Source organism: Squalius cephalus (genome assembly GCF_949319135.1).
Source record: "Squalius cephalus genome assembly, chromosome: 6".
NCBI classification, from domain to species: Eukaryota; Metazoa; Chordata; class Actinopteri; order Cypriniformes; family Leuciscidae; genus Squalius; species Squalius cephalus.
Genome location: NC_137127.1, coordinates 39,895,747 through 39,919,571, shown reverse-complemented (window position 1 = coordinate 39,919,571; position 23,825 = coordinate 39,895,747). Strand labels below are relative to the sequence as shown.

The 23,825-nt window shown below is 38.1% G+C and overlaps 1 protein-coding gene; it reads left to right on the top strand.

Moving 5' to 3' along the window:
* Positions 1 to 23,825, top strand: part of LOC307160825 (uncharacterized protein) — a 99,757-nt gene that overhangs the window by 63,558 nt on the left and 12,374 nt on the right.

Below are 23,825 nucleotides of genomic sequence, written 5' to 3'. Positions count from 1 at the left end.
GAGTCTGGTGTGGAGTGCCCTCTGGTGGCTCTCAAGGGCACTCCAGCTGGTGACCGTTACAGCAGTGGTTCTCAACTCCAGTCCTCGGGACCCGTTGCTCTGCACATTTTGTATGTCTCTCTTATCTAACACACTCAGTTCAGTTCATGGAGTCTCTCTTAACAAGCTGATGATCTGATTCAGGTGTGTTAAATAAGGGAGACATACAAAATGTGCAGAGCAGCGGGTCCCGAGGACTGGAGTTGAGAACCACTGCGTTACAGTAATATCCCAAAATTAAACAAATAACACTTAATTTAATTTAAATCAAACTCAAAGGTAACAAAAAACACAGTCGTATCTCACTCCCTGTCTAACATAAACATTGGCAAATTTCAGATTCAAAGAAAATGGCACCCTCTTCCTACAGCTTCCGAATTCATAATTAAAAAAAGTATTCACATAAAACTAAGAGTAGAAGAAAATAACAATATTCACATAAGGGAAGAGCACACTCAGCGTTCCCCATGCTCACTGTAGCAGGTACAAATCAATAGCAAAAGTGGAAAAGGGAGGACCGCAATCTGGTCGTACACATTTACACAAAAGAGAATTCACTAATTCATATACCTGTTGTCACGTTTTGTTTTTGTTTCATGTTCTTGTTTCATGTCTGTCATGTTATCCCTGGGGTCCGTTCTTCGTACGTCGCCAACTCACTTAGCTGGATTTGATTGTTGGCGATTTGGCATGATCTTGGATTGTTTGGTTCTTCAACGCTCATCCTGTAATTGCTGTCATAGCAACATGTGCGCAAACTTAAACCTGCTCGGGAGCAGGCTTATTTCATGTTAACAGGATTAGACCGCGGCTTCATAAGCGGAGCTGATACGGGAAGTCCAGCGCAGCGCGATAGCGCACTCTCTTTCTGAGATATACCTGTATCTTTTTTCTCGTGATTCGTGAGATTGTGGTTTTTTTGTCGCTTTTATGTTTAAAAAACAGTTTTAGGTTTTTTTTTTTTTTTTTTTGGGCATTTCCAAGCCACTTAAGACCCAATGTTGTAAAGCAGTTTTTTTTTGTTTTTTTTTTGTTTTTTTAGGCTATCATAATTTTTTATGAAGATCATACAATCATGACCATGCCGATTACAGATATGTCACTCAGGCTTCACTAACGTGATTGGTACCATAGACTATAGGCTACCATAGAATGCCATCAAGGCCTCAATGAAGGGGATTATGTGAACAGAAAGGGGATTCACAATGTAAATGTGCAGCCCAGTTACTATTGTGATTCTTAATATTCCAGATTAGTAATATTATATCAAATAAAAAAAAAGGCAGTTGACTAAAATCTTTCATATCACAAATGTGAAAGCAAAATGGCCAGGATGTGTGCATGACTTAAGAATTTTCAGAGATTCACATTTATGCACATTATTTGAAAGTGGTAAGGAAAGTTCCACAATTAAATATCAAGCTCACTGTATTACATACACTTATGCTGATCCTAACAGAAATGCATTTTTTTCATTGGTGATTATGACATGTTCCTGCAGACAGGTGTTTTATGACCCCATTCCCTGACCCAAACCAGTTACAATGCAGCTCTAGCCAGGACAAGGGCACACAATGAAATGAACTTTGGCTAACTAAAGGGAAGATTTCAGTGTGTGTCTGAGGGTTGCACACCTGACAGGGCCTGTGACATTGTTGCATGTGCCATATTACACAACATTGCCAAAAAAAAAAAAAAGTTAGAGCTTTATTTCAATTTGTTCTTTGCAAAGAAAAGCCAGTGGTCAAGTGCCTGCAACAAGAGATATTAGACACATGCCTCATGCAACAAATAAAAAGGAAAAGTTGGCTATACACTGCCCACCTGTAGGCCTATGTCTCCTCTTTCTGTACAGACTCTTCTGTAGGCCTTTCTGTAGATGTGCAATCCTGCAACTTATATTGCAGCCATAAAGCATACAAGTATAAATTAAGTAAAGTTATTTATGCACTTGCAGGTAGGCTAGTTCCTCCATATGACAGTTATCTGAGAGGGTTTATTCACTGTCCAGTGCAATGGAAACAAATGGACATTACAAAGTCTTATACTTTCTTTCCTTTGGAAAGTTAGAAAATGTCCACTTACTGCACATATTTCAGCCACCACTTTCTTGGGAACAGATACAAGTGTTGGTGTATTATGTAAAAGTGCACAAAAGAGGAAAAAACAATGTCATTACAATGAACTACACTGGGGAAAAATGTGATCAATAACTCATGGCAAAATATTTTTACATTAACATAAGTTTATCAGTTTTCACTTTCACAAGTCAAAGCAATTCATCATTACTCAAGATTTAACAGTTGAAATGAATATATACAGCCTTAATTTAATGCAGCAAAAATGATTTTACAGTATAGGCTACTAAGATCTTTTCTATTTTTTTCTCAGCCTTTTTCTTGGTTGCTTTTATAAACAGAACACCATTTATTTAACAGTGCCTTTTATAAAAGAGACTATAATATAACTAAAAATTACCATTATGTAGAATATTTTTGTACTTCACTTTTATTTGTTCCCATGTTCTAGTGTGGTGACTCTGATATTACAATGCACAAAGTAATTATGCAATTATTAAAATACAAAAATATAGGCTAAAGTGATAAAAACATCTAACATGGCCACTTCTAACGGATTTAAATTGTCTGCTACTTTTTGCCAGCCCTCTCTCCTGGCTTTTGCAGACTTTGAGGTGTTCCCTGGCATTTTGATTAAACATTAAAATTCCGAATAAACTTCGACTATTAGTTCTTGCTCTGCTGAGGAGAAAAACTGAGCGTGCTCTTTGGCCACGCTGAACAGCCAATAGCAGCGTTGCTGATCAATGTTTCTACTATCGATACATATCCCCTTTTAACCAGCGCATGAACGCGCAATTATCTCAGATAACTCAATCCAGTGATGCTAATCATATCCGGCAAGTGTGTTAGAAGAACCGAGTTAGCCAGATCATGATTCGCACGATGATATCATCTTGGATGTTTCATTTGATCTCGGATGTAATAATCAACGTACGAAGAACGTGCCCCTGTTCTAGTCATGTTATCCTGCCATGTGTTCTGTGTTGTAATGGGTTCATTGTTTCATTGTTCACAGGTGTCCCTTGTGTAGTCATTAGTCTTGTGTATTTAAGACCTCATGTTTGCCATGTGTCTTTGTTCCATAAGGGTGAGAAGTAAAATCAAGGAAGTAATAGGAAAGGTAGAACAACGGTCGTATAGTTGGGGCTTTAAGCTTTCTCCAAGTAAGTCTTGCCATATGATATTTACCAGGAAGAAAGGGATAGATAAACAGAACCTAAAGTTATTTGGCCACAATAAACAGTTGATCATTTTAAATATCTTTGTATGTGGTTAGACCAAAAGGGAACATGGGAAATACACATTGAAAAGGTGGAATCAAAATGCAATAGATAGAGTTAGTAACACAGCATTGAGGATCTGTGCGGGTGTAATGAGATCAACACCAATTAAAGCAATCCAGGTTGAGTTAGAAGTGCCCTCAGACCTGAGAAGAGATAAACTCATGCCTACATACTGGAGTCGCTTAAGTGGATGTGGGTATGAAAACCATGAAAAGAGCATTATTCAGGAATGTTGGGAGTATAGTTATTTTAAAGGTAATGGCTTTGGCTGGGTAACACAGACCAAATCAGAGGAATATAGAGTAAATAATATCTGGTTTAACTCCCCTACACCTATTAGTAATATCCCTTTATGGTTATTTCCAAAAACTGAGATAGACTTAAATATATTGGAACTAAAAAGTGAATGGGAAGAGAGTAGGAAAGGACATCTGGCAAGTCAGTACATAAGGAGCAAATATTACAGGTACTTAGATATACAGACGGATCTAAAGATGAAGAGGACAAGGTAGGAATAGGAATATATATATATGTAATGAAATCAGGTGATTGACAGCCGGATTTGCCTATCAGCGATCAGTATCCGTAATATAAGGGCTGATTTGTTGTTGGCCGTGGTGCGTCACGTCCGACTTTCCCCTTTATGCCCGTGTTTACGGTGGTTACAGGTAAGCGTGCCGTGCTGTAATAGGGGGGTAATTTTAAAACTGGTTGGTCTTTTTAAAGCATTTTGTTGTGAATTTATAGTGTCGTTTTGTCCGGGTGTCGGTGTGTTTTCGGCGCTGCTTTAGTGGATCTAGTGACCGGTTGCCTCTCAGGTATGTGTGTGTGCACGTGCATCTGTATAAATGCATATTGTACTACCATTGTTGTGCTGTTGACACTGCCGCATGCTGTCTAGGTATGGTTTCCTGTACCCCATTGTTATTGGTGGGCTGATTAATAGACCTGTGCCTGTACATTTTCTATTTGGAATGATACCTTGACGGTAAGTGTTTTAAATGTAATTATAATTCGTGAAGGGCAAGTATCATTATTAGTAACATCTCTCTTTGTGTTTGTTATAGGGTTCTCCCTCTCGTTCACTCTCTTCTCATCTCGTTTTATCTTATATTATATCGGATTTGCTGCACTGCTGCTGTCTTCCGCTTTGCGCTGCGGACGTTTTGCTCACATTCCAGCAGTTCTGCTGTGTATACTGTTGAGCAGACGCCGCCACCACCATTGTTGTTGAAAGGGGACTGTTCGTCTGGTTCCGATTGTGTGTAGTGGCTGCTTTCTGTTTGTGTATCAGCATGGAGAATACGACGATCTCATTTTATTGAGAGAAAAGAATTGTTTCGTTTTGTTTCTTTTCTTTTCTTTTGGTCTGTTTTCGTTTTCTTCTTTATACTTTCGTGGGAGTTAAGTTTGTTTCGTCTTGTTTTTTTTCTTTTGGTTATTGTATTATATAAATATTGCGCTGTCTAATTGTATGTATTTTTCCTTTATTAACGCAACTTGATTTGCTTCCTGCTTACATCTGACTTCAAGTTGCTTTGTCATTTTTCTTGAATTTATTTGATCCTTCTAACTAGGGCTGAACGATATGGACAAAATTTCATATCTCGATTTTCATGCCAGATATCTCGATATCGATACAATACGATATGACTACGTAAGTACTAAAAAAACAATACATTTAGAGTTTGTAAAATACACACTGATGTCTATGGAATAGGTAATAATAATCCTTTCCATTATAATTCGACACGTTGTATTCATATCAGATACACATTGTGTAAGTAACTTCAGTGTTTACTCTATTCTATTCCCAGTTCACCAGCCACTTACTTTTAAGTATTTCGGGAGAAGTGGATGAATTCACGTGTTGTAAACATAGAGGTTGTAAATCCAACAGATCCGATTCTCTGAACTGCGTCTGCGGCACAAACTAATGGGCCTTTCACACAGGACGCGGTATGCGCGGCGCTTGCCGCTGGGTTCAGCGTTGCCCTTCAGATACAACGCGATTTATATACTTTAATATCTGAATCAAAACAAGAATCATGAAGTCAGCTCTTTTTTAGAATAAAACATTTATTCAAACATTAATCCTGAAACTAAAAAACAAATTATATACTAGCCGTTCATCCATTTTGATTTCCGTGCTTGTTTGGATCCCCCGATTCTATTGGCCGCGCTGGTAATCGTCACAGAGCGCAGCGGCAAAAGTTGAACTATTTTGAACTTTGACCGCGGCGTGCGCGTGAGCACGCCAATGATGCGCACCGCTGCGCTTGCGCTTTGGTCGACGCAGCAACAAAACGTCCTTGCGCGGCGCAGGCCATTGAAATGAATGGGTTTTATAGCGCAGCGCCGCGCATACCGCGTCCTGTGTGAAAGGCCCATAACACGGCGGCGCCCATCGCGCATACAGCTCAACTAACGCGATCGTTATAAAGGTGTTTAAACAACAATATACTTCCACTTGCATGTATTTGACAATCGGAATATCAGATATTTCATGCCATAGCTAACACATTTGTGAATATTCTGAATAAAAAAGGAAAAATGACATAAAAGCAGATCATCATTCATTCAGCGCTGTTGCTGCTGCGGTGTGTCACGTGACAAGCAATGACGCGTCACCATGGAAACGCCGCCCCCCCCTCACAATATAGTTCCCACGTCCCTGGTAGTGTGCGCGCGCTGGCTTTAACGGTGCCTTCAAGGGCACTCGTAAAACTGATGTTTGTTGTGACTGCCAGAGTTGTATGCAGGGCGAGCGCGGAGAGGGGAAATCTATATCGTCTATATCGTTGCTTTTTTCGATAGTAATATCTTGAAAGTTCATATCTCGATATAGATACGATAACGATATATCGTTCAGCCCTACTTCTAACGTTTTTCTTTGTTTCATGTGATATTGATACCTTTGTTTTGAGTTGTTTCATCAGTTATTATCATTTGTTTATATTATATGTGGAGCTAATCGTGTTTAATTGTGATTTTTGTTATAGTTTATTCATTATTTTTTGTTTGTCTGCAGGAGCTGGGGGTCCCACGGGTGAACGGATCTTCCTCCTTGTGGTGGTGGTTCTTTATTGCGTGCTGTGTACCACTTCAAGTGTGTGGTAGTGTGATCTGAGTGCACTTTGGTGTGTGTGCGTGGAAGTGTGCTTTTGTAAAACCAGACTCCATTTTGTTCCTGCCTATGGGAGCCTCAGCCCTGCTGATATTTACTTTATTTTGTTTTCCTCCATTTAAAGTGGGGTCTCATGCTGTTCTTCTGACATTTTAGTGTCTATTTTAAAAACATTCTTGCATTAATAAACATTTCTATTTTTATACTTTACCCACGTCTCCTGCTTACTTCTATGAGGGAACCGAACCTGTGTGCTTAATATACTCCATTTTTGGGTTTTGAGCATTGTTCCCTAGAGTTAATTTCTAGGGTGGCGTAGTCGGATTTCTTTACTGGTAAAAGGTTGATTTCACAATTTACCGCTCCGTCACATATACATATATATATATATACAGAGGCGAACCAACACTGTGTGGGGGCCCCAGGCAAAATTAATCAATGAGGCCCTTTTTTTAATATATAGCCTATGTATTTTATATATGTTTTATACACTACGTGCGTGCGTGTGCGGTAGGCTAGTCGAGATGGCCATGCCTAAAGGACAGTGAGATGTATCATCAGGCTACTGTGGTAATATATAATATATACACTTTAGAATAGATTTGTTTTGTTAATACATCTTAATACATCTACACAAAACATCTAAAAGAGCATTTGTTTAATTTTTACAACGTGTTTTTTAATTAATTAAAAAAAAAAATTTTTTTTAATTAACGAAAGGTCCATCTTCATCTTTATAACAGAAGATGCAATTCAACAATAGCCTACAGTAAATCTTCTAACGTGTAACAGATTGTCACCTTAAAACAGTAATTTAAATTACGTGGTGGAACAATGCTAAATATAAATATATAGTTAACATCTTAATTTAATCTTATTTATTTTTTTAGTTAATAATTAAATTGTTTTTTAAAGCTATTAGTATTTTTTTCTACTAATACTAATAGCACGTTTGTATTAATTTCTGCTAAATACTGGGTGAATGGAGGAATACATGCTGCGCCCAAGCGCATGCATAAATCTCGCCGCAAAAGCAGGCTAAATATGTCTTACATAAGGAGGCATTTTAATTTATTCTAAATTAGTGATTTCGACCTCCTCGAGCTTTTATTTTGGCACTTCCAGTTACCGGCATTTTAAATTTGCATATTAGTTAAATATTTAGTTTCACTCGTAACATTTAGATTCAACATTTAGATTTAGATTCAGATTTAACATTTAGATTTAACATTTAGATTTAGATTCAGCATTTAAATTTAACATTTAGGTGTAACATTTAATATTTAGATTTAACTATTTAAAATATCTCTAAGTTGACAAATATTGTTGTAAATGTGCTAAAAAGTGACATACCAAAAATTCATACCAGTTTTTTAAACATTGTTTGAAGCTAAATGTGACAAAATGTTGCTGTTATTTTCAGCGTGCTGCAAACTTCATTCATTTCTGCTGTAAAGTGCATGTGCCTTTAGAAAGAAATTCATCTTTCATACCATACGGATTACATAATCAGATGATAATTGCTTTCCATTCAAATTTTTTCGTTTAAAAGTGGACATATCAAGCATAGGCTATATCATGTATGTGAGGCTAGTATAGGCCTACCCTACGCCGTGTTTCTGTTTATTTTTGAGACACGCTCCAGTTCACGGAGACCACGAAAGCGCGCCCTGATTGTTTATTTTATTTTACGAAAGCACAACGTTTAGGCTACTTGTTATTGTGAGTTTACACAAGTAAAAGTAGTTGCGACTGATGCATCATTCTTTTCTGTATGGACAAAAATATAGTGTTTTTTTAGTCATTTCCACTGTTTATAGCAAAATGCAAGTAATCGCGTTGCCGCCTCATGCAGTGCCCTGCCAGACGGATAAGTCCTCTTCGTGTTTAACAAATCGAATCATGGATTTTCTACATACCCGCGAATCGCTGCTCCGGTTTGAAAAAGGCGGCTGAGGCGAGACGGTAAAAGCATAACCAGCGTAACGAGAAAGGGGCCCCATTAAGGGGGATGCAGAGCTGTCGCTGCGGCTTTGTATTAACATTCCTGATTATTTGAATGATCAGCCCTCGGGGGGCCCCCTTAAAATGTGGGGCCCCAGGCAATTGCCTGGCTTGCCTGCCCTATTGCGGCGCCAAATAGACATATATTCAGTCTGTCCAATGGTTGATACAACACACACACACACACACACACACACACACACACACACACACACAAACACACACACACACACACACACACACACACACACAAACACACTGCACAGGTCAAATAGACATATATTCAGTCTGTCCAATGGTTGATACAACACACACACACACACACACACACACACACACACACACACACAAACAAACACACACACACACACACACACACACACACACACACACACACAGAAACACACACACACACACACACAGAAACACACACACACACACACACACACACACACACACAAACACACTGCACAGGTCAAATAGACATATATTCAGTCTGTCCAATGGTTGATACACCGTATCCCACCGGTCACAATTGTGACCGATCATATAACACACTTTTTCACACACTTTTCCATGAAAATTTCTAAAATTTATGATTGATTGTTTCAAAGGGATACTAATGACACATGATTTGGATATTTTTGTGTCTGGGAAAAATTTGGGATTAAACGGGTTAATGCTTCGCTAACTAGCAGAAGACACTAGCAGGGTTTAAATCGCAGTTGTGCAGGCGAGGGCATGTTGTAACACTGCGTTACAATGTGCCCCTATTAGAAATATGCTATTATATTCTATACTTTTATTAATTTTATTGAGAAAACGTGAGGAAAAGGTGAATAAAGACTGAGAGTCAATGTCCAGAAATGACTAATTATTTATTTGTTTTGAACTATGTTGTATAGCTGTGTTTTCATGTGTTCGTAGTCAAAACTCAAAAATGAGTTTCTATTTAATTATTAAAAATTGCCATTATTTTATATGAAAAAGTTTTTTAATTGTATTTTATTTAGAAAATATTTTAGTTTGTTTTGTATATTTTTTTTATTAGATCAGATAACATTTTAAGCTGCCATATGTCATGTTACAATGTGCCCCACACATGTTACAATGTACCCCACCTATGGGGCATGTTGTCACATTTCACTTCCATTCTTTCGGGCTATATCAAGAAAAAAGTATATACTGTATTAATAAAATAAAAACACATAATTGTACTAGACATGTGGGAAATTAATGTGGGGAAAAAATAAATACTCTGAACCATAAGTAGATTTGCACAAACTGAGAAAGTCAAAAAGCGTTAGGTTGTGCCCCGCTCTCCCCTACCCTACGCCGTGTTTCTGTTTATTTTTGAGACACGCTCCAGTTCACGGAGACCACGAAAGCGCGCCCTGATTGTTTATTTTATTTTACGAAAGCACAACGTTTAGGCTACTTGTTATTGTGAGTTTACACAAGTAAAAGTAGTTGCAACTGATGCATCATTCTTTTCTGTATGGACAAAAATATAGTATTTTTTTAGTCATTTCCACTGTTTATAGCAAAATGCAAGTAATCGCGTTGCCGCCTCATGCAGTGCCCTGCCAGACGGATAAGTCCTCTTCGTGTTTAACAAATCGAATCATGGATTTTCTACATACCCGCGAATCGCTGCTCCGGTTTGAAAAAGGCGGCTGAGGCGAGACGGTAAAAGCATAACCAGCGTAACGAGAAAGGGGCCCCATTAAGGGGGATGCAGAGCTGTCGCTGCGGCTTTGTATTAACATTCCTGATTATTTGAATGATCAGCCCTCGGGGGGCCCCCTTAAAATGTGGGGCCCCAGGCAATTGCCTGGCTTGCCTGCCCTATTGCGGCGCCTCTGTATATATATACCAACAATGAATATAAGAATTGGGAAAAGATTACCTGATCAGGCTTCAGTGTATACGGCAGAGATGATGGCGATTATTGTAGGACTGCAGTGGGTTGAGGAAGTAAAACCAGACAGAGTGGTGTGTTGATTCTGTACCAGCCCTTTATAGTATTCAAAATATGAAATCTAATAGAGAAGATCTAATGCTAGAAATCCAACAAAGTTTATTTAGATTACAGAGACTACGGATAGATGTGAGATTCTGCTGGGTTACTTGATCACGTAGGTATAAAAGGGAATGAGGGAGCAGACAAAATAGCAAAAAAATCAACGAGGACGAACAATGTCATAAATATACCCCTTGGAAAAGGAGAAGCTAAGGCGATAATTAAAAAAGAAATGATGAAGAAATGGCAGGACAGGTGGGATGTGGATAAAAGTGGAAGAAAATATTACAGCTTGCAAAAATCTATTAATGCTCAGGGTGTGAATAGAAGTAACAGAAGAGAGGAGAGCGTTTTAACCAGGCTAAGGTTTGATCATACAGGGTTAAATAAAACATTGTTTTTAATGAGCAAAAGTCAATCAGATGAATGTTTGGAATGTAGGTCCAAGGAAGATGTAGAACATGTACTACTATATTGTAGGAAATATAGGGATGAGAGGATGAGGCCAAATCAAAAGATAAGTCAGGCAGGAAGAAAGTGGAACCTTGAAGGTTTGTTAGGCACAACAGGAGATGGGGTAAATGATACACAGAAAGCAGTTGTACAAAAAAATATAGGGATATATAATAGGATTTCGTTTTTATTTTATTTTATATAAAGTAGTCCCAACGGACATTTGAAGGTGCATACCGCCACCTATTGTATTGGAGTATGTAACAAGAGCTATGCTACATACTCCGATACAGTAGGTGGCAGTATGCACCTTCAAAAGTCATGGTTGCAATCTGCCATAAATCGAAAGAAGAATAATGTGTCTTTGTTAAGTATTGTTTCCTGTTTGGTAAGTGTCCATATGTCGTTTTCTGTTTGATCACTTTTTGTAAATAAATTGCACTTGGGTTCTCAACAAGCTCGCCTTCAGTGGACTTACTTTACAGAATACTTGACCTAAAATGAACCCAGCAGTTGCCCTCCTATGCCTACGTCAAGGTAACAGGACTATTGAGGACTATATTTTTGAATTTCTGGAAATATCCTACCAAGTGGATTTTAATGATGTTGCCCTAAAGACATCTTTCGAATGGGGCTAAACGAACCAGTTCAGTCTCGATTGTCAGGGAGAAAAATACATTTTTCCCTGGCCCAATTCATTGACTATGCCCTTCTGTTGAGCGGTTCTTCATTTACTGTGGGTTTTGCGGATGAGGAACCCCGCAATATCCAGTAAACCTGAGCCACTTCACGTCATGCCTGCTGAGCCTGAGCTTCTTCACGTCATGCTTGCCGAGCCTGAGCTTCTTCACGTCATGCCTGCCTAGCCTGAGCTTCTCCACGTCATGCTTGCCGAGCCTGAGCTTCTTCACGTCATGCTTGCCGAGCCTGAGCTTCTTCACGTCATGCTTGCCGAGCCTGAGCTTCTTCACGTCATGCCTGCCGAGCCAGGTGTCCCTTGTCTAGTCATTAGTCTTGTGTTTTTAAGCCCTCATGTTTGCCATGTGTCTTTAAGTATTGTTTCCTGTAACCACTGTTTGGTAAGCGTCATGTTCATGTTTTTGAGTTCATGCCACACCATGCTACACCATGCTTTTGTCTTCTGTTTGATCACATTTTTGTGAATAAACTGCACTTGGGTTCTCAACAAGCTCGCCTTCAGTGGACTTACTTTACACCTGTACACTCTCAGCTAGAACTCCATTAGCAGCCTGCGAGAGAGAGAGAGAGAGAAAAGAGCAAGCACACAACAAACAACACGTCCAATAAGGAAGTATTACACTCCCCAGATCACGCACAAATAACATAATACGTCTACAGGATGTAACAATACATAACGTATGTGAGTAGGGTCTAATCTTTTTTTTTTTTATCTGAAGAAAACGGAAGGGGTTTGGTACAAGACTATCATGTTTGATTTAAAGCTTGATCTTATGTGTAAAAAGTTCTTAATTTGATTTCTGAAAATCAAATCGAACTGTTACATTGCGAGTTTGTGGACCCCGGTGGAAATAGAGAATGGAAAATGCCTAAGACCCCATTATAAAGTCTATCTATATTAATGTTTCCAACTGAAATGTGAAACTTTTTTTTTACTCTCAAATGATTTTAATTCTCACTAAATTTGGACTCTGTCCAAATAATACACCGATGTTTCAGAGACATTTTCATTCAATACTTTATGTACTGTTTCATACAGCGTCTGTTTGAACAAGAATAGAGTTCAACATAAGCTACTATCAATAACTATCAAAAGTGGAGACTACGTTTTTTAATCAGTTTTAATTTGATAAACATGACACAATATAACATCACAACTACATGAAAAGTGTGTTTACTGTTATAAAAAAATTATTTGTGAGCTTTAGAGGAACTAAAGGTGTTTGAATAAACACGAAACACACGTGATCGTTGTCATGCGGTGAATCCGGCCAATCGTGGAACAGCTGTGTCGTCATCAGCCCTCCTGCAGCCCAGTGCAGCCGCTCTTGAGAAGCTGCGCTGGCTTCTTCTTCTTCTCTTCTTCTTCTTTTTGATTTTTAACGGCGGCTTGCAACCAACTTAAATAGGTGCATTACCGCCACCTTCTGCTCCGGAGTGTGGAACAGAGTTTTACAATCTATTCACCAAACCCGTTTCTTTAATAAAATCGAAGAAAACTTTACTATTTATTTCACTTGCCTATTTTATTAAAACCTTAAAATTTATTTCCTGCTTTACCTTCTTTCTTAATTCTTCTATCATTGTTCCTCTTTCTTGCTCATATCTTCTACAATCAAGAAATACATGAGTTACTGTTTCTTCAACCTTACAGATTTCACATAACCCGTTTGGGTGTTTCCCTATTATTTTAAGTGTGCTATTTAAATTTGAGTGCCCTAATAATATTCTGCTGAAAATAATCTCTTCTTTCCTTGACTTACCTATACTCTTTATACTTTGATTTACCTTGTTTAATAAGCTGAAAAGGAATCTACCCTTTGTCCCATTGTTCCACTCTACTTGCCATTCTTCTATCAGTTTACTCCAGATTAAAACCTTCATCTCTGATTTACTTAATGGAACTTGTAACTCTATTATATCTTTCTGTAAAGCTTGTTTTGCTAATATATCCACTTCTTCATTTCCCCTTATTCCTATGTGTGCTGGAATCCACATAAAACTGATTGATATACCATTTTGGACAATTCTTGAATGCATATGTAGTATATTAAAAAGAATATCTTGATGATTAGATTTGTAAGATCTCAAGCTCTTCAAAACTGAAACTGAATCTGTACAAATTAAAACATTGTCAGGTTTGATTTCCTCTACCCACTGTAATGCCAAAAGGATTCCTATCAATTCAACAGTATAAACTGCCAAATGATTTGATGTTCGCTTTACTCCACTAATCCACTGATTACTAGTAACTTTGACTAAAAAAGCAGCCCCAGTTGTTTGATGTTCTGGATCTTTTGATCCATCTGTATATACTTGTATATGTCGAGGATATTGGGCTCTGATATATTCTGAGAAAGCATATCTAAAGTCAACTTCTCTTTCTGTTCTTTTAACCTCCAGCAGATGCAGATCTATATGAGGTGTTATATAAACCCATGGTTCATAATCCTGGATTTCAACTGTTGGACTCATCTTGATATTATTTACCTGTAATTCTTCTGCATACATTTTACTACACCACCCAAAGCTTGTTAAACATCTTACATTTTGTTCCCAACAATTCTTTAAAACCACTTTTGTAGGGTGTTCATCTTTATGCCCCTGGAGGTTAGCCCAGTAATTAATCATTAATTGTTTCCTTCTAATCTCTAGTGGCATTTCTCCTACCAGGACTTGTAAAGCTGATATGGGTGTCGTCTTTACTGCTCCACAACATTGTCTCATTGCTTGAGCTTGGATTTTACAAAGTTTTCCTAACAGGTTTTTTGAGGCAGAACCATATACCACACAGCCATAATCAAAAACAGACCGAATCATTGCTACATATATAGTTTTTAAAGAAGAAAAACTTGCCCCCCATTCCACTCCACTTATACATCTCATGATATTTAAAACCTTCTGACATTTCTCAACTATTTTATTAATATGTTCAGTCCATATAAGTTTTACATCAAAATAAATACCTAAAAACTTAAACACCTTTACCCTTTCCAATGTTTCCTCATACATCTTCAAACTCATTTCTGGAACAACCCTCTTCTTAGAAAAAATAATTGTTTTAGTTTTCTCCACTGAGAATTTAAAACCCCAGTCAAATGCCCATTCTTCAACTTTCCTAATTGCCTCTTGTATTTTCCTATTAATAAATAATACATTTCTACCCTTTTTCCAGAGAGCCCCGTCATCTGCAAACAAAGACCTACCAATATCTGGTTCTACTTGGTTAAAAACATCATTAATCATTATAGAAAACAATAATGGACTTATTACACTCCCTTGTGGAGTTCCATTTTCTATCTGGAACGTACTTGACACTTCATTCCCTATTTTTACCTGGAAACTCCTATTCTCCAGAAAATCTTTTATCCAGTTATATATTCTTCCACCAATATTCATCTTTCTTAATTTTATCAAAAGTCCCTCCCTCCACATCATATCATAGGCCTTCTCGACATCTAAAAATACTGCTATCACAGATTCTTTATTTACCTGCGCCTTTCTAATTTAATTTTCTAAACATACTATAGGATCCATTGTTCCTCTACCTTTTCTAAAACCACTCTGATATTTTGATATTAATCCTCTATTTTCCAATAAATATGACAACCTTTCCGTAATCATCCTTTCCATAATTTTACAAACATTTGATGTAAGAGCTATAGGTCTATAATTAGAGGGATTCGAAGGATCTTTGCCTGGCTTTCTTATAGGTATTATTATCGCTTCTTTCCAAGCTTTTGGAAGCTTTCCTTCGTCCCATACTCTATTATATAATTCTAAAATTTTCCCCACAGCCCTATCCTTCAGATGTCTTAGCATTATATATCCAATCTGATCCTTCCCTGGAGATGAAAGTTTTCTGTTTGCATTACAAATAGCTCTCATCAATTCATCTCTATTGAACTGGAAATTAATTGGCTGGCCTTCCATTCCCCCACATCTTACCATCACATCCATATTTTGCCCCTTTGTTATTTCTCTTCTCATTTTCCCTTCCTCACTTAAGTTCCCTGATCCATGAATTTGTGCTAATGTTTTTCCTAGCATTTCTGCCTTATCCTTATCAATTACAGCTATTTCTCCTCCTGACTCTAATACCGGATATTCCCATTCTTTCTTATTACCTCCCATTCTCTTAATCATATTCCACACCTCACCTACTGGAGTTGTTCTTCCAATTCCACTACAAAAAACATTCCAGCTTTCTCTTTTGGCTAGCCTTATAGTTCTTCTCACTAGTGCTTGTGCTTTCTTGAATAAAATTAGATGATTATAGTTATGTGTTCTCTTAAGCATTTTAAACGCCTTGTTCCTATCCTTTACAACTTTACTACACTTTTCTGTCCACCAAGGAACAGCTTTTCTTGTCATTTTCCCCTTACTTTTTGGAATTGATTCTAATGCTGCTTCTAGTATTACTGCACACACTTTTTCATTAAAGATGTCAATATCTTCCTTTGAATCAATTGCAACCATTTTTTCCTCACACAATTCTTCAAATTTATCCCAATTTGCCTTTTCAAAAACCCATTTTCCTCCTCTTTGATTAACTGTTCTATCTGTCTCAATATCCAATGTTATAATTATTGGGTAGTGATCACTCCCAATGCTAGATTCCCCCCAAACTTCCCAATTACACTTACTAGCCAAGTTATTTGAAACTAATGTCAAATCCAACACAGACTCTATTCCTGTATGAACGTCTATCCTCGTTCCCTTCCCATCATTTAAACACACCAGCTCCCTCTCCTCTATTAATTCCTCAACTACTTGACCATTGGCATTTATGTATCTTCCTCCCCATAGTGTATTATGAGCGTTTAAATCCCCACACCATATTACTCTATGATTATCTTGACCATGTACTTCCTTTAACTTCTCTAATATAAATTTTTTACACGGGTTATAATAATTTATAATAACTATCTCCTGACCTCTACCCCATATCCCCACCGCAATATATTCTTGATCCCTTCCTTTTCCTAGTATTCTATATGGAATTCCTTGTTTAATGAATGTTGCACACCCACCACCACTCCCTTGTTCTCTATCATGCCGTACTATACTATACCCTAATAAAACAAAATCTAAACAACTTTTCATCCAAGTTTCCTGTACACATATTACATCCGGTTTTATACTTAAATCTTCAATGAAATGTTTGAACTCCTGACCATTTGCTATCAGAGACCTTGCATTCCACTGAATTATTGTTATCATCTATGTTTTATCCACATGTCTCTTGGCTTGATCTTATCTGAAGTTCATCTCTAACTTCTTCCCAAGACAAGCCTATCATTCCAAGGTGGCGTATTGCTGCTATAACAACTAACTGAGTCTTTTGTGTTTTTGATTCAATCCCAGCTGTACTATTTATAACTCCTGCAATAAATGCCACTAATTTTTTCTTTTCTATCATCATATGTTCTTTTGGAGCTTCATTGCTTCCTTCAACTGAAATCCTTGACTGATCTCTTTGATCTTTAGTTTGTCCTTTAACCTGTTTTGCTGCCTCTGCATATGTTATCTTCTTCTCCACCCTCCTTTTCTGAATCTCCATTTCCATTTTCTGTACTTCACACCCTCTGAACGCTGCACTATGTGCCCCTCCACAATTGCAACACTTTGGTTGTACTCCATCCTCACACTTTCCATATTCATGATTTCCTCCACAACGAGCACATCTACATTGCTCCCTACATCTTGTAGCAACGTGCCCAAATCTTTGACATTTAAAACATCTCACTGGTCCTGGTATATATTCTCTTACAATGTAGCTCATCACACCCAACATTACTCTTTTTGGAATTTCATCCCCTTGAAATTCTATTACTATTGTTTCAGTGTCTTTTCTGGTTCCATCTGCAACTGCTTTTAGCCTTTGTGCATTTACTATCTTCCCTCCCTTTAAGTTACCTTTGAACTCTTCCATACCTATATTAAGAGGCACACCAAAAATGATCCCTTTACAGCCACCACTTTGACTTTTTTCTCCAACTTTATTTGTGCTGACAACTTTAATTCCTCCAATTTCCTTCAGTTTGAGAGCTTTATTTGCTTGATCTTCATTATTACATCCAATAAGCAAATTTCCATCAGAGAGAACTTTAGCAAAATCAATATTTCCAATATCTCTATTTATGATCTTTGTCAGTTTAATTGGATTAATTTTGCTTACCCCAAACTGATCTCCAAACCTTACAATGCATTTAATACTATCTCTACTCTTATCATCAGACTCTTCTACGTCGCTCCTTTTCTTCCGTTTTTCTCCCCGATTTTTCCGACTTCTTGCTTCATTCCAGCAATTTTCTGACGATCTTTTACTTTCCTCTTCACTTACTACATCCATACTCCCTTCACTATCTCCCAACTCACGCCTCTCTGATCCATTCACGGAGCAGTTGTGCCTCACCGCCGTTCCTTTCCGACTTCTCGCTGCTGCTTCCGCCATCACCAGCCGGTGATGGTCTGAATCGCAGTTTCTCCGAAAAATACGTCTGTTGTGTTCAAATCACGAAGGTAGGGTAACTCTGTTTGCCAGCATCCGCATCCGACTCTCTTGAACTCGCCAGCTGCGCTGGCTGAGTTCTCCGGCTACTCTTGTATCGCTCTCACGGTACTTTGATGGCATACGTCACAGTCACGTGGTGTCGGCGCTGTATCAAGTCGGACAAAATTTCAAAGTCAGCCGCCGATCGGTCCGCGCAGAGCTGCATGAAGTCGAACAAGCCTATTTATCCCGCCGGTATAATAGCAACAGTGCCTGAGATCCGCCCACAAAGTTACTTGCGTTTCGCGTTTGATACTTGCGTTTCAGATCGTTAAAATAGGGCCATGTATCTCATTACTGAATGATTCTCACCTGCATCTCCACCAAGTTACTATGACTGTAGAAGTCCTACACACAAACATAGGCACAGAGTTTGCTTAATATATTTTGAATATTCCGATTAAACAAGAATCTTGTTTTACATTTTGAGGATGTTAATCTGTTTATGTGTTTTAAAAATGATTTTTTTTTTTTAAAGTTACAATTTTGATCTTTATTATGATAGGACAGTTGACACAAAGACAGTAAGTGATAGGAGAGGGGAATGGGATAGGGATTGGAGCATGAGCAGGGACTTGAACTTGGGTTGACTCGCCTGATGCACAATTGCATATATGTTGGATCATTGCCCACAAGGATATAGTTACGACATAATCTTTTATTTTAAAATACTTTCTGCTATCCAAGCAAAATATATTTTATTTATTTATTTCAGGTTTATTTAACAGGGACAATGCACACTAATAATACATAATTAAATGTACAGTGTGCCAAAAGGCTATTTTACATCTGCTGTCCCTGGACAGATCTTAATATGTCACACCTGCCCTGCCTGTACCTGACACAAATGCCGCCATCTTGACCCTTTGATTATCTTTGAACTGATTATCTTTCATTATGAGTCAGCCATATAACTGTTAGGAAACCATTATAGGTAGATTTCCCCTGAAAGGTGTGAATACTGTGACACAACATTGGCTCCAACATTGGCTCTGTGTGGCTCCTTCTACTCTCTCAGAGTCAAAGTGGTACACTGGATCAGACCTCGTGGCGCTCAGGAAATCCATGGCAGTGTTAGCACTTGCAACCTCACCCACAGCATGCCAAAACCCCCGACCAAGCCCAGTATACTGGAACAAAAAGATCAGTGAGACTATGCAATACTCCACGCAAACAAAGGCAATAAAATCATCATTGGCTAGTAAGACTTTCGTTGCACACGCACAAACATGTAATATGGCAAATATCTGTGCTAAACTTATTCTCATCCTAACTCAGTCACTGGCATGTGAAATGTAACAATTTATCAGACATTGGCAACGACATGCATTATTTAGTCACCAAGTGCAAAATGAATCGCATGTGTGCATAAAACCTATCAGCTCCTCATTATTTAAATCTTGTTGATGTTCCACCATTCTGCTCAGAGTTTCCATTGTGATGTTGAGTACAGCTTGTTCTGTCATGTACTGATGGGTGTATGAATCCTAGGACAATGCAAGTATGCATGACCAGAAGTTGGGCAGAAAGGCTTGACAAATTGGCATATAGATGAACAGGACTAGGGCACATAGGTGGGTCAAGGCCGAGGAGTCCATCCCTTCACATATCATTCCACACCGGTCAAAACACCTGAACTGTTTTAGAAAGATACATCACACCTGCAAAGGATGATGAGAAAGAGCTTACCATAAGGCTCAAACAAGCATATCTACAGGATGTGGTGAGCTGTTTTACCATACACACACAACTCAATCCAGCTATCCATAGCTGCAAACATAAAACATATAAAACATATATTTTGGCATATTTAAATAAATAAAGCAGTTGTGACACATAATATTAAGAATGATATATCATATTAATTTTTCAATTTCAGTTTATTTTTACTCTTAAGGATTTAAACGGCAAAAAAAAAAAAAAAAATCTTATTTTGATTAATAGATTGAAACCAAATGTTTGGCTTCAATGTTTCAGGCTTGCCTAAACATGATTAGTCTTTTTTTTTTTTTATGTTTTGATCTAGGTAAAAAAAAAAAGAAAAAAAAAAGAATGTTTTTTATTTGTATGTTCTTGTAAAGCGCTTTGAGTTGCAACTTTTAATGTAAAATCAAGTTTATTATTATTATTCGAGTATTTATACCAGAACATTCACTATAAAACCATACAATTAATGATTTTTTTTTTCTTGACAGATTTGGGTGTGGCTTCATTCACCTGCTCTGTTTTCAACTGCTGATTAAATTGTTAATTTATTTTTGTCATTATGCAACCATACATTTCTACGATTTTTACAGAGTGCTGATACCAATACGCATTTTAAGAAATAAAACAGGTTTTTCTTACCTCTATACTGGACTCTTTCCTTTTGTGGTCTCAGTCTGGTTTTTTTCAGCTTGTATGTCCGTGCATTTTACCATTTGACAGATTCAAACTCCAATCAGCAATCAGAAATGCCTTGTGCACATGTTGTGGTTTTACCCACAGATAGTCAGCAATTTGTGTTCATCTTTTAGTTTGTGAGTTTTGCCTTTGGAGTGCCTAGGCTGAATGTTTATATAGATTATTGCTTACTAAATGCAATTCAGTACATAACATATTGCATGCACTGCAACAGCACTGGTGAAGCTACTGTACCATCCAAGTTGAAAATAAGAGTAGGGCTCACAACTTAAAATGGACAATCAAACAATCAATTGGACTGTTTAGCAAGCATGAGGAAGTTTTCCCCCTACCTTTCTTTCACATCCAGACAGATAATCATCTACAGCACTCCCAATGGTTCAGTGGCATCAATCCTCAGTGTTTCACCACTTTGAAATGTATTTGTCAAGCTACAAAATTATTATTGTTATTATTTGGGAGACAACCTCAAATTTGAACAGATAGATTTATTCTAGATCTAACTCAAAAGAGTCGACTGGTACAAAAAGACCTGGAATGCCACCTTGAATCAGTAAACCTTTTGGAATCTGACCATTAACGAGAACTGTCCAAGCGAACATACATATGTTACTCATCCTCCACTATGAGGGAACATTTGCTGCTTTTGACCTCTAAGTGGCCTTATAACCAGACTTCCACAAGTTAGCAAGCAAACACATCAAAGCACATTTTTACAAGTACTGTAGTATGAGAAGGACATTTAGTGATATATTTAGGACATTTAGTGATATATGGACTATAATAACTGTAACCCCAGTAATGATACCCACTATATTACAGCTGGGGCCTGGGTAAGTATTTGTGTAATAATCACATGTATTCCATCCCCTTCAGCAGCAATAAAGACTATTGAATCAAAAGCTTGTCTTACGAGTCTTTTTATGTATTTGAATGTGAAATGTAATAAATTAAAATAGGAAAATTCAAAACAATCTTTTGGAATAAAATGAAATATCAAATTAAATAAGTTTAAAGGATTTAAAATTTCAGAAAATAAACCAAACACTTATCTCACAAGTGTTAAACACCCTCACATGTATAACTGTTTAACTCAATAACACAGTCTTCAAATAGGTATTCAATGAACTACTCAGCAATTCAAATCAAAACTCACTTAAATGGGCCCACATTCACGCTCTCATTACCACACACACTCTACGTTGCAGGCCTGATGGTTTCACGAACGCGATGTGTCCCGCGATATGACAATGTCGATGACAGCGCGCGTGAGCGGCTGTCCCACTCTCCCGCGATGCAACAGAGGAACTCCGGGCTTTTCCGGTCACCCGGAGCGCTATCTGTTGTGACGACTTCTCCCTCGTTGCCAGAGGAACTCCGGGCTTTTCCGGTCACCCGGAGCGCTATCTGGTTCGCTTCCCAAATGCGATGGGCTCGTTGCTCGCGCGAATCACCTCACGAGCGCATGGACTGAAATCCAGGATGAATATCACGAATAATTGCTAAATAAAGTTCTTATCAGCAAAGCAACAATATTAACGACTGATTATGTCTGTATATACGGGATTATCGTGTGAAAATCCTAATATTTAGCTTTCACAATCTTTTTCCTCGTCCGACTCGTCTCGTTTCTCCTTCCTCTCCCTATCATTCAGCCACGCCCTTCATCTCGTCAATTGCGTCATACGTCAGTACGTAAATCAGATATTAAACATTAAATAATATTATATATAATTATATAACTATATACATACAGATGGAAACACTGTAAAGGCACAGACTAAATAAAATATACACACTATAATGTAAAATAAACATTACTTTCAAATTTAGTTTCTTTAGGCTCACCGGGCTACACCGTCCCCCTTCTAAATGTTTGAGGTCCTCATCAAACTTTTGGGACTTTACAGGTGTTTAATTCTTTTTCTCTCAGGTACTCTACTGCATTTATGGCAAGTAGCAAGAGGGTGGCACCACACAGTGTTACAATTACTTCTCCTACCCTCTGAAACAAAACTGCAGTGCCCCGGCATACCACGTAAATGGTATATATTGGGCGGTTTGTAGATTTACTCATCATAACTGAGTTTTACTACAGGCTTTATTTCTCTTTTAGACCTAATTTCTCTAGCAGGCTCCAGACCATTTGGATTATTTTCACCATCAGGTTCTTCAGGAAAAGGTAAGTTATTCCCTTCTACCACTGGAGTGTTAGGTCTTTCAACTTCTTGCGTTTTGTCATCATCATATCTTTCTCTTTCCAGAGTGTCACCCATCCTCTTTGGCTCAGAATCTTTAACAAAGTGTATTACGTTCCCCTCACTGTTGTCACTTTTTGATTCACTCTCTACAGGAACAGACACTCTTCTTTCCTATAGAACAGATCTCAAATTCTGGGACTCTGGTAATCTTCGAAGTTCTTCCATGGTTTCTAGAGGTATGTATGCATCAACATTCTCGCAATCTGAAGATAACTCATCCTCTTCATAACTTCCTTCCACAAGTACCTCAGCTGGTCCTGCTTCATGGAGAGGAGTTTGTTGAAGAGTCTGGGACCTTGTCGCTGGTCTCTGAGGTACTTTCTTTTCCTCTGTCTCTTTTGGCATTCTTACCAGATATCCGATAGGCAGAAGATGATTTCTATGCAATGTCTTGACAATTCCCTTACCTTTCTCAGGTTTTACACGGTAGACAGGTAAGTTTGGCATCTTACTGACGACCACATACGGTAAGGAACTCCATTTGTTTCCCAGTTTGTTCTTTCCTGTGACTCCTAGATTTCTCAGTAGAACTCGATCTCCTTCTTCAAGTATTTGATCTCGAACTCTCTTATCATGAAGTCTTTTGTTCTTCTGGTGGCTCTTGTCTGCAGCATCTGAAGCTACTTGGTAGGCCCTTTTTAGGTCTGATCTTAGCTTAGATACATATTGCTGGTAATTTTCTGCTTCGCCTTCAGATGAGACAGAGAAACAGAGATCAATTGGGAGTCTTGCTTCTCGTCCAAACATGAGGACATAGGGGGAATATCCGGTTGCATCGTTTCTAGTACAATTATAAGCATGTACTAGTTGACAGACATGCTGACTCCACTTTTGCTTCTGAGACTTGTCAAGAGTCCCAAGCATCGACAGCAAAGTTCGGTTGAACCGTTCTGGCT